The sequence below is a fragment of the Haemaphysalis longicornis genome, unplaced genomic scaffold, assembly GCF_048455015.1.
Source record: "Haemaphysalis longicornis isolate Haplotype H1 unplaced genomic scaffold, Haemaphysalis longicornis Haplotype H1 scaffold_9, whole genome shotgun sequence".
NCBI classification, from domain to species: Eukaryota; Metazoa; Arthropoda; class Arachnida; order Ixodida; family Ixodidae; genus Haemaphysalis; species Haemaphysalis longicornis.
In genome coordinates this window covers 136,376,611-136,388,935 of record NW_027526460.1, presented here as the reverse complement: position 1 = coordinate 136,388,935, position 12,325 = coordinate 136,376,611, and the positions used below count along the sequence as shown (strand labels likewise).

Here is a 12,325-nt window from a genome sequence, read left to right as displayed (position 1 = left end):
CACTTGAAATCGAAACACCGAGATATTTGTACTCCTGTACTTCTGAAAGCAAAATGCTTACTGTGTAACACAACAAAAGTGGTCGCTTTTTATGTGTTATTCTGATAAATTTTGTTTTTTCAAAGTTTATTGACATTTGACATTCTCTTCCTCTCTTCCTGTTTCTTTCAGAATGATACGAAAGACTAAAAACTCGATTACGCACGCAACTGTGAAGAACCCGACACACTCATTTTGTTAACGCTGTAAACAACATATTTGTTTGATAACAGCGTCACATAAGCCCGGGCAAAGCTTCCGTTTTCAAAATGTAGGCACTATGTGCCTTCTAGGCATCGATATTACATCAAAGCATGGAGGTCGAGGTTTATTCAAATCCGTGCCCGATTAATTTTTGCTTGACGCGTAAACGCTCACCTGCGCAGTGGGCAAAACCATGCGGACATTGAGGTTGGATTGCACGTGCGCAAGATTTTAAGCGTGACATACGGCCAGTCTGTAGCGTAGTTTAGTCTGTAGTTTGGTCTGTAGCGTAACTTAGCAAAGCTCTTGCATCGATTGAAAAGTGGTGTGAATGTTGGAAAATGAAACTAAATCAAGAAAAAACGGTTGCTTTACGTGTTACTAATAAAACCACAAATGTCCATAATTTCCCATATACACTAAAAACTGGCGAGATAAGCATAGTCAACGCAGTAAATTATTTGGGTGTGACTATTAACAATGACCTAAGTTGGGCTTCTCATATTACTAATGTTTGTTCAGCTGCCGAAAAAAAGCTCTGGTTTCTGCGTAGAAAACTAAACACTGGCACCCCCATCGGTGAAGCTATCTGCCTATCTGACAATTGTCAGGCCAACATTAGAATACGCTAGCATCATCTGGGATCCGCATCATAAAGGTTTGATTGATAAGCTTGAAAAAGTGCAAAAAAAGGCGGCTCGGTTCATATTATCACGTTACTCACACACTGAGTCTGTCTCAGATATGCTTTTAATTCTTAACTTGCCAACACTAGCAGATCGCCGCACTCATGCGCGCCTGAAGTTTTTCTTTCTACTTACCCAGAATGCCTTTAAAATACAAACAACCCAATACCTAATTCCGAGACAAGGTAGAGACCTGCGAAATACAAATAGCTCCGCTTTCACGGTCCCACAACTCCGCATCAACACTTACGCATATTCTTTTTTTCCACGTACAATACGTCACTGAAACGCATTACCAGTATCTGTCGTTCTATCTCGGACTGCTTCGGAATTTGAGAATAGCCTTCTTGCAAGCCCAAGTACAAATGAACGAAGTACAAATAAAGAACGAAAAGATTTCTTTATTGAACTCATTCGCTTGTCTGCATTTTTTGCGTTTGTTTGGCATTATTCGTTTGCATTGTTTGTGCAATAATATAGGCATGCACGATTATGTGTGTGCTTTTGTGCGTGCTTATGCACGCTTATATTTTATTGCAAGAATTTTGTAACCCCACCCTGTATCGGCCTCACCGGCCAACAGTATTAGTAAATAAAAAAAATTAGAAACTGGGGTTCACTTTCTTTCACGTGGACTTGGGTAACGCTTGGTGTAGGGGTAAATTGTTTGATATCGTTTGAGAGATTGCGCTGGGTACAGCAAAACGCCGGAGGGACACGTACACTTGGCGTAAAGACTGCGCACTGACAACTGTTTATTATAAAAGAAGTGACAACATACAAACACTCGAAAAGCAGGTCAATAATGAAAAACAGGATGACAATCACACAATTTTAAAGGAGGGAAAGAAGAAGAGGCGATTGATAGGTTGTGATAAACCATCCCTGTGGAACGTGCTGCATTCACACCGATTGTTCCAGAAACCGCATCTTACGTGTGGTGCGTGTTGTAGAAAGGGAGGTAACACATCCTCCGTCGCGCCCAGACAACATCTAAAATGCTTCGTAAATCTCCCGTGTTAGGGTATATTTTGACCTCTACAAAATGATGGCATTATCAACCGCTTTATAGGCTTTATCTAATCAGAAAAGCGGTTTTATACTTGCACATGCCACTACGTCTTAGGCGATAGGACTCAAGGGTTGATTAAAGAAAAAGTCCTTGTCCCTACGTGGATGGGTACAGGTACTTCAAAGACTCCCAATGTAAAATACGAGGAGAGACCAAGGGCCGTGATGGCCTTGTGATACATGCGGTGGGTTCTATGCGTGGTTCTCTGGCGATGCGTGAAAGCACGAGCGAGGGCTGCTCCTGCGTGATGACGGACACCGATTTTTCAACCGCTTACATCCGTAATGTAGCCTCCATGTCGTTATCCTTGCTTCGGTAACGCAGATGGTCTTGTGCGTAGCCTGAGACCATAAGTTAGCGACCACAAGGACGTTCTTCAAGCGCACTAGAAAAAGTCGTCAAAGCTCAAAAGTGTGCTTGTTTAACCGAGGGGTCGATACAAGCAATTGGCTGGGTTCATGGTGCCATAATCGGAAGCGAGGTTAGAACGTGGAACGCTGTCTTCAGGGATATCGTGTCCGAGAATGATTTTACTCCTAGTCCGGCGGTCAAATACCCTTCAAGTGAAATCAAAAGCCGCCAAGCCAGTGTAGTGTCTGTTGAGAACACGGAGGAAAGGAAATTTGCCGCGTATCGGCTCGCTTGGCTGCAAATGTCTTTGAAAGACGATAGTCTTCGGCCGCCCTTAACACTACGCTGTCCTTCCTCTCTCTCCCGTCCACCTCTCACGCTTTTCCCCTCCTGTGTCGGCCCTCCCGGGATAAACAGAATGTGGGTTTGCTAAATTCGATTCAGTTTTCGCCCGTTCGCACTGCTGCCCCACCACTTTTTGGGACATATTCTGTTGCGAGCCTCTAGCCCAGTGTTTCAGCACTAGCCCTGTTTGTATTTTGGTTAAAATATTGTTGTAACCACGCTTTTTAGTAACACAAAAGTTACGCCCAGGTCTATTTTTAATTAAAAGAACACTGATAGCATCATATATGTATTAATGTTCAGCCTCACATAGCCCTAATGTTGCGTTTTTAGCAGTATGAGGTATGCTACCAGATTTACTAGTTTTGAAATTGTTTTGCCCATATAATCGCCTCATTGAAGAGTTCTTATAGGTATTCGCCTGGTTGCCGGGTTTTGGTTATAGATTTGGTTTGGTTGTGTTTTGGACGGGCTATAGGTTTTGGCCGGGTAGTGGAGAGCGATCGCAAACCCCACCCATATGAAAGAGCAACCCAGGGCTTCGCAGAAGAATAGCGAGATGAAAGTTTAACGGCCAGCTCCCTCCATACTAAGTTGCCTGAATTTATTTGCCAGTGGCATCAATCCGTTGTATAAATATTGCCGAATTGTGTGTTTTTGTTTTGGGGGGCGAAGGGCAAAATATTCTCTCATGTTATAAGTCGCAGTTAATGCTTTCTGGTTGGTTGTTATTCATAGATTGTCAACATGACCTAAAAGTTATCCTCTAGAGCCACTAAAACAGCTACGTCTTTAGTAGCCCTCTTTTAGCTTTTTAAATCCTTTATTTTGCGACACTATTGGCCCCCATGGTGGGGTGCTGGTTGGACAGCCAAGTCAAACTAGTGCGCGGCAATGTTTGCCCGTAGCACAGTCCAAACAGAGCCCGACTATTTGGAATTTGTGATTCCCAGCTAGCTGGCCAAATGAGTCATGACACTTTCAAGGACTCTGGATTTGTCTTAGCCTTCACAGATGGGCTCTTCGTTTTACGGTGGCTGTGTGATGCTGTCACTATGGCGCAGTAGCAGGGACTTAATATTATTTAAATTACAACTGGGCCTTGCATTAACCCTTTATATGTTGTAAGATAAAACTTTTCACGGGTGCGCAGTAGAGATGTGAGTGGTTGAAAAAAGCAAAAAGGCATTAGAAAAAAACAGATGTTTATCGTTTTCTTTTTTCAACAGAGTAACATTGAAAAAAAAAGACAGCTTCTCCGGGAAAATTCGTTGTTATGTGACCAATCTTCAGTGAAGGAAACGCTTTCTGAAATGGTTTGACGGGAAATCATCCGTAGATTTTGAGAACGGAATGTCTGCTGGGACTTTTCTGATGCAGTATGAAACAATTAAATTCTCTTCAGTGTGAACAAAAAAAATAATCCGGAACTTAAGTTTCTTAAGTGATTTTAAGGCAAACGCCAGCTAATATCCAAGACTTTTTCAGTGCTGCATCGCGTTTGAGTTGCCGTCACGTTCACCTGTCATGCAGCACGCATCCCGATAGTTCTTATTCCATCCCGGCACGGTGGAGGGTTAGTGCTGTATTTACTTGCCTGTGTTTTTTGGCGACCCGGGTTCAAATACAAATACCATTCGAACCCAAATAAGATTCTGTATAAGACGAATAAGGCTTCCGCTTAAGAAGTATATGTCCAATTTTAATGAATCAGCGCAGAATCGTCCTTTTTCTATTTTTTACATTTTTTAGAAAAAAAAACATGAAGAAAACCTGTTTTCTTTCGCGCACTTGAAAATTTAACGAAAACTTGCATCTCTAGTGCACAGTCCTTCTTGCAGTCCAACGTCGCATAGTTTTCTTCGGGTTCGTTTCCATGAAGCAGGATTTACAGCCGCTCTCTGTAACAACGATTCTACCGTAGAAGCCTGCGTACTCACAGCAGACGGAAATGTCCAATTCTTTACAACTCCACTGTGAACTACTTATGACAACTAAATGAAACTCGGTGTAATGATATAGTCGTCTCAGTGCCAGTTGCCGTATGCTTTATTTCGGGGTAGTTCCGATGAAACGCGAGTTACAGTCACTTGTTATAACCATCCATAACCCGTGGAAGCGCGTGAGAGCAGACGGCAATTCCGCAACTTGTACAACTTCACAATCAGGTAGCTAATTACGACAAGTAAATGGATATTCGCGTAATGATGTAGATGTCTCCGCAACTAGTCGCAGTATGATTTCTCGTGAGGTATTTTGTTCGTTCCGCGGTTTTGCCTTGCGAAATATTGAACGAGGTTTAAAAGAGGGAAGAGAGAAGAAACAAGAAAAGTATGAAAAGGAGGAGAGTATGGAAATCACAGCTATTGATCAAAGTAATAACAGCGGTCGGGTTTATAGGTAGGCATGCATACCCCTTCATATAGAGCTGGACAGCATTTGCAAGACTTCGTTGCAAAGCGTTTTGGAGTGCGGCCGCCGGGCACTATTCAATGAGCAATTGGTGGCAGCGGGTTTAAGGTTTTCATCTTTTCCGTAATATCAGAGGTTGGTTAGATGCAAGTGTGGTCTGTATAGCACAATTCCTTTCCACCCTTTCCCTCTACTGCAGAGCCCATCAAGCTCTTCCCCGGCGCCCGAGGCGAGAAGGAGAGGGGATGGTGCGGCGATCGATGGGGCGCCATCTTGGAGCAGTGTGCCGCATCGCAGTGCTTGCTCCTCCGATCGACGGCGGGTTAACGCGAAGCCACTACGACGAGCTCGGTCGCGGGGAATCGGCGCCTCTGCACCGCCCTCGACCAGGATAGCCAGCTCGGCTCCGGACTCGTCGTCGCGCCTCTGCAGCAAGCTGCGCGTCAGCGCGCTTTCGCTGTGTGTCGCAGCAGTGGCCATCCAGTCGTCTACCTGCCATCAACAGCGCCGCCGGCCTCCCTTGGCTGGCTTGGAATACCACCAGGTAATGCCACTCGGATCCCAACCCGATGAGACGCTCATTAGTTCTCTGAGGACCTGCAGAGATCCGTTGTGCTACAGTTGTCAGTTATGTCTGCGGCCTCCTCTGATGGCCTTAGCTGCACGGAATTTTGCAGACATCATATAACAGCATCACTCACTCACGTTACGTGTTGAGACTGTAATGATGACGCTGTTTCTCGGAAAAAGCTTTGGTCAGTTATTTTATTTGCGCTTCAAAATAATACTAAATTAGGCAGTTCGTGAAATAAAGTGTCGCTCACCAGCATGCTAGGTTGGTCATTGGTGACGAAGGGGTGGAAATCACAGCTGGGTCGCTTTGTTCGACACTAAACTTGGTTTTTCTTATTTTTGCACTGCAACTCTAGCTGCAGTAGCACAAAGAAATTGCTTTGCAGTTCTTCCAATCACTGAATGTTGTTCCTCCAAAGCATAAGTTCTAGGGGGGTGTTTTGAATACGGTGAATGATGAAAACTCTAAACGGACGCTACGTTTTTTTTTTTTTCATGACATCCCCAGGTGCCTTGCAAGGTGATATCTCGTGCGCATTGAGTAAGAACCACCATTTCAGGTACATGCCGCCGGTAGCACGGCCACACATGGTGCAGAAAACGTGAATCCTGTGCAGCCTGGTTGTTACGCTTCGCCGCCAAATTTACATATGTAACAAGAATCAGGGAAGCTCATGCATCCCCGCATGCTTCGATACATACATACATACATACATGCATACATACATACATACATACATACATACATACATACATACATACATACATACATACATACATACATACATACATACATACATACATACATACATACATACATACATACATACATACATACATACATACATACATACATACATACATACATACATACATACATACATACATACATACAGCGAATGAGTAAATGGGAAATGAGGGGCTCCGTGAAATAAGACAGAAAATAAGGGTTGGCAGTCAAGAAAACCTCGGAAAGCAAAGGGGAGGTTGTGGTGAGTCATAGAAAGAGATGAAGAATTTTTTTAGTCGAAAAGAAAGTGGTGAAAAAATGCCCGCCGAGTGGGATCCGAACCCACGACCTCCAGAATACCGGTCGTCGGCGGGCATTTTTTCACCACTTTCTTTTCGACTAAAAAAATTCTTCATCTCTTTCTATGACTCACCACAACCTCCCCTTTGCTTTCCGAGGTTTTCTTGACTGCCAACCCTTATTTTCTGTCTTACATACATACATACATACATACATACATACATACATACATACATACATACATACACACATACACACATACATACATACATACATACATACATACATACATACATACATACATACATACATACATACATACATACATACATACATACATACATACATACCCATTTTTGCGGTCGCGGGTTCGATTCCCGGCCGCGGCGGCCGCTTTTCTGATGGAGGCGAAAAGCAAAAACGCCCGTGTGTACGAGATTTCGGCGCACGATAAAGATCCCCAGGTGGTCAAAATTAATCCGGAGCCCTCCACTACGGCGCGCCTCATCGCCTGCGTTGCGTCGGCGCGTTAAACCCCGCAATCAATCAATCAATACCCACATTTGCGAACCCGCCGCGCTGCTGAGCACGAGGTCACGGGTTCGACTCCCGGCCGCGTCGGCCGCTTTTCTGATGGAGGCGAAAAGCAAAAACGCCCGTGTGTACTAGATTTCGGCGCACGATAAAGACCCCCCCCGTGGTCAAAATTAATCCGGAGCCCTCCCCTACGGCGCGCCTCATCGCCTTCGTTGCGTCGGTGCGTTAAACCCTACAATCAATCAACATTTGCGAACACCTCTCGGGGATAATGATGGTGATGATGCTTAGCGACATCCCCTTTGTAACGGAGTGGCCTCGCACAGCGGCCTTAGTTGCAACGCCACTGTACAATCTCCTCGCCAAATAATACAAACAAAATAAACAAAAAATAATATCAAAATAAAAACAATATACTTCTACAAAATGTTTTTCTAGTCTGACTTCTTTGTCCTCATGTCTTCCCAGATGGTTCTCTGCTCTTTTCCCACCAACATTCTAACCTTCTTTTACCAACCTCTACTGCTTTACAATTCACTTTTACGCTAACCTTAAAGCCGAGGGACTACGAAAGCTCGAAAGCTCGCACTAAAGACTGGACGGATACTTTTGCACTCCGTTACAATATGTCGCATGGTTTCTGGCTCCCTGCCGCAGCCTGCACACAGTTCTTCTTGTATCGGCTCGCGGATAAGTGTATGAACTCCCTTTGGTATTATCGAATACTTTTTCTCTTGTGATCTCCTCCTTCCCGATCCTGTTCATATCTAAAGACTTCTTCGCATTCACCCTCTTTTTCCAGGTCGTTGTCTCTCTATCTTTCACTTCATTTTTTATTGCCTTGATCCTTTCCCCTGAACTTCCAGGCTTCATATACTTTGCCCTAAACCTTCTAGTTCTTTTCCTCCACTGTGTGTTCACGCTTTTCATGTAAAGATACCGTAACACTTTGACCGCCCATCTCGGGTGATCAATATTTCTAAGTCTTTCTTCAAAACATATTTTGCTCTGTGCTTCTCTCACTTCGAAGTACGCCCATCCCATGTCTCCTTGCACTGCCTCATTGGTTGTTTTACTGTGTGCTCCTAATGCCAATCGACCTACGGCCCTCTGATTTACTTCTAGCCCTTGTTGAATCTCTGATTTGACACACACTACTGTGTCTGAAAAGGTGAGTGCTGGTACCATTACTCCCTCCCAAATTCCTCTCACAACTTCATATCACTTATATCCCCACAGTGCTCTGTGCTTCGTGATAGAGACGTTTCTTTTGCCTTTCATTCTTAAATGCTCCTCATGAGTTTTTAGATACGCCTGACCTTCGTTTTTTCATATGCTCAGATATTTTTATTCCGTTACCCACGGTATTGCTGCTTGTTGAACGAATACCGATTCGTTACGGGCGTCGTCATTAAAGACCAGAACTCCCTACTTTGCTGTGCTAAACTCTAACCCCAGTTCAGTGGCTTCTTCCCCACAGATTTCTGTGAGCTGTTGCAGACACTGTCTGCTATCTGCTAGTAGTACTATGTCATCTGCATATATTAGTCCCGGGATATGTTGTTCCACTTCCTGTCCTTTGCGGCTATAACACAGTTTGAAACCTATTTTACTGCCTTCAAGTTTTCTTTCTAATCTAGCCATGTACAGCATGAACAGCAATGGCGACAGGGGACAACCCTGCTTTAAACCTCTATTTGTGACTACCGGTTGCGTGCACTTTTCGTCCTTCCAGGCAATTTGCCCTTCACTCTCATTGTAAATTCCCTGCAACAGCTGTATAAAGTCCTGGCCTAATCCCTCCCGCTCAAGTATGCTCCTTAGAAGTTCTCTATCTACGTTGTCGTAGGCTTCCTTATATTGAGAAATGCTACCCAGAGTGGTCGCTCCTGAGCCATTTACACCTCTATGCATTGGGTTAAGACAAATAGATTGTCCTCTAAGCGTCTGTCTCGTCTGAAACCATTCTGTAGTTCTTCCAGTATGCCGTTCCCCTCTATCCACGCCTGTAGTTCCGCCTTTAAGGCTTGCATTGCGAGCCTGTATGCCACTGAGTTAACTGTAATAGGTCTGTACGAATCGGCATCATCCCTGTCTCCTTTGCCTTTATATATCATCTTCATCCTGCTATTACACCAACTGCCCAGTACTTGTTAGTTTTTATTACTTTTTCTATTGCTCGAATCAGTTGTGCCTTGCCTTTTGGACCCAGAAGGTTGACCAGCCGTATAGGAATTTCATCCGTCCCTGTTGCCGTATTAGCTGGAACATTTTCTTCGGCTTTTTTCCAGTTTAGATTCTCCAACTTTATCTCTCTATCTGTACGCACCTCAGTTGCCCCACTCTCTAAATGCTGTAGCCCTCTCTCCGATCTTCTGAACTTCTCTTGTATCATTGAGCGTATGTGAAATACCGCCTATTCCCCTTTTAGTATCTGGCCTTCACCGTTTATGACATGACGTTGTACTTCTCCGGTCTTTTTCCTCAGTTCCTTTACATGATTCCAAAACTTTCTCGGCGCGCCTTTATCCTTTGCCCGTATATTCGAGACCCATGGCTCACTTTCTCGTTTAAGTTTTTGCTGTACAAGTTTTTGTACTCCCAGCTTCTTTAGGCAGTACCAATTCCACTTGAAAGTTATTTCCTCTGTTTGCATTCCCACTCACTTCGCCTCCCTGTGCTTCATCGATGCTTGCTGCAATACTTCTTTCTCCGTGCTTGCTGCCTTTGTGTTATAGCTTCCTTGATTTCCTTCTTCCAACAGCTTCTAGGTTTTCTTTTTCCTTTCCAGTAGTTGCGTTTTTTCGCGTTCCTTATCTTTCCTTGAATGAAACCTATCAGTTCGCTGTATTCCCAATCTTTCGTAGGTTTTCTCTCAATTTCTGTCTCAAGGCTTTTGGCAATATTAGCCATTAGCTGATCGTTTAATTTCAAGTCGTGTACCACCGTTTTCTCGTTTTGACCTTCCATTTTTCCAAAAGTCAAAGTTATCCGTTTATGGTTACTTCCTAAGCTCTGGGCACCTATTTCATCTATTTTCATTAGAGTCAACCTTTCATACACTCCTTCTGAAAGGAGGCTGTAGTCTATACTGGACTGCTTTTCCCCTCGTTCACAAGTAATTTGTCCCTCACATTTATTCTCTCTGTTTACTACAATGAGATTAAGTTCTTCCCACATATCTAGTACAAGTTTGCCGTTTCGGTCTGTGTATCCCTCCAAATCCTCAATTAACCGCAACAGCGCCGTCTGGTCATGCAGTCGTGTAGGCAACGTAACTGAACGGTCACGATTTAAATGCGTAAAGTTCTTGTGATGAGTCCTTGGAATTTTGGGGTTCCGGATAAAATTCTCGTCCGCACGTTTTGTGCACCATGGTTTTTCGTGATCTGAAAAACCACCTGCACTGTGTAAGCGCCATCAATAATAGCGATCCTGAAATCTATTCCAAAATTCCACTGGAAGAATGACACTCACGTGTCAACATTGCTTGGCGCACCGCTTGCCTTGGGCAGATCTAATCAAGAGCACATATCCATAATAATTACAGCCTTCCTTCGATTAAAAACGACTGGTTCGGCATTGCGTTAAGAGACAGTGTACCAACGACGCGAAGAGTTTCCGATGTGCATCTTCAGAAGCTTTCGCGTAGCACACATGTCTGAAACTCTCACACTTTCCACAAGCATCTTGAACACTAGATTTAAAACCTTACGCTGTACACTCCCTGATTTTATTTGCGCGTCAGCGTCCAATATTGTATGCTGCAACTTATGCCACAAAATATATTAAGCAACAATATGATATCACGGCGCTTAAGCAACCGATAAGGTTGAACCCAGCCACACCTTTGGAGCTACATCTGAGCCCCTGAAGTGTTCTTTTGGAGCAGATAGGTCTATGAACAGGTAAAGCTGTCCGCACACCACACCCTAGTCTGCATAGGCGTTACAAACTTGACAAAAATTTCAAAGTGTTTTGGAACCAGGAGAACGAACCAAGTTGGGAGTATTTCATGATTCTGTTAAACAGATTTTTTTCACACAAGCTATGACGGTCTAGTAACATTTGAACAAGACTTTCGTAAATCACCTGCCAAGTCTGGAATCTGGAGAACGGTGAAAGTGTGTGTGCATCCATCCTTGAACTCTCCTCTGTCGTTGTGGCTGTTTCAACGTGTTGCTCAATGCTATAGAGACGTCACTTTGGTAGAAACAGTCACCGTTGCAAGACGAAACGCTGGCAGTAAACGGCGACACGAAAAGGGGCTTGACGAAGTGCATTCTCGAATGGAGGCACATTCAAACGAAATACACGCTGTTACTACAATCTTTCTGGCAATTCATCCAAAAAGTAAATCTGTGTTTGTCATGCCCATTGACGGGGCACTAACGCATCAGCTTTGCGTTGCTTTTTGAGGCGAAATGCATGGTGCAGATTTAATGCACTTGCGTCCGCGTATTCGTGCGCCATTCCTTGTGCTTATTTCATCGCATGTGCAGTGTTCGAAGTGCACTGCCTGATTACACTGCCTGCCTGATCAACTTTTACCGTGCACGCCCTTTCGCTTTGTCAATCATGCATCATCCTGTTTGTCCGATGTGTACGCTTCTCCTTAAACTGATGATAGCGTGTGCACACCAAAGCTATTGCATAATTCACGTACTATTTTGAGTGCTTCACGTCGTCCTAGAGCGGCCCGTGCAATATTTGGACGGAGCGGCTAAGATTTGGAGCGTGGTCGGCCGTGTGAAACCGCGAAGTGTGCCTGCTGCTGACACATTTACAGCCGGTAAAAGGCTTGTCTATAACACAGCGTTCGTACTCTCAGCCCTATCCTGCCCCGCCGGAGCGGAATTTGAATAAAACTACTGCGGAATTCTGAAGTCTTAGCGCTTCGCTTTTGCCTCCGACATGTTTGGAACGAGTATGTTTCGGCAGTTTTCGAATGTAGCTGGTTGAAGTTGAAATCGCTGTTATAGACAAGCGTTTTACCGGCTGTCTTGGCTGTTTTTATGCCAAGCAGCGATTGGCTTAAAAATAACTTAAATTACACGCGCGTTTTTCATGTCGGAA

The 12,325-nt window shown here is 44.2% G+C and overlaps 1 protein-coding gene across 1 annotated transcript in view; it reads left to right on the top strand.

Annotated features, from left to right (window-relative positions):
• Positions 1–5,362: 5,362 nt before the first annotated feature.
• LOC144153734 (glutamate receptor ionotropic, kainate 2-like) overlaps positions 5,363–12,325 on the top strand; it is a 56,731-nt gene continuing 49,768 nt past the window's right edge. Inside the window, exon 1 of the mRNA XM_077685422.1 lies at positions 5,363–5,653. The gene's annotated coding sequence lies outside the window, so the exon portion shown is untranslated. The remainder of the gene's footprint in view (positions 5,654–12,325) is intronic.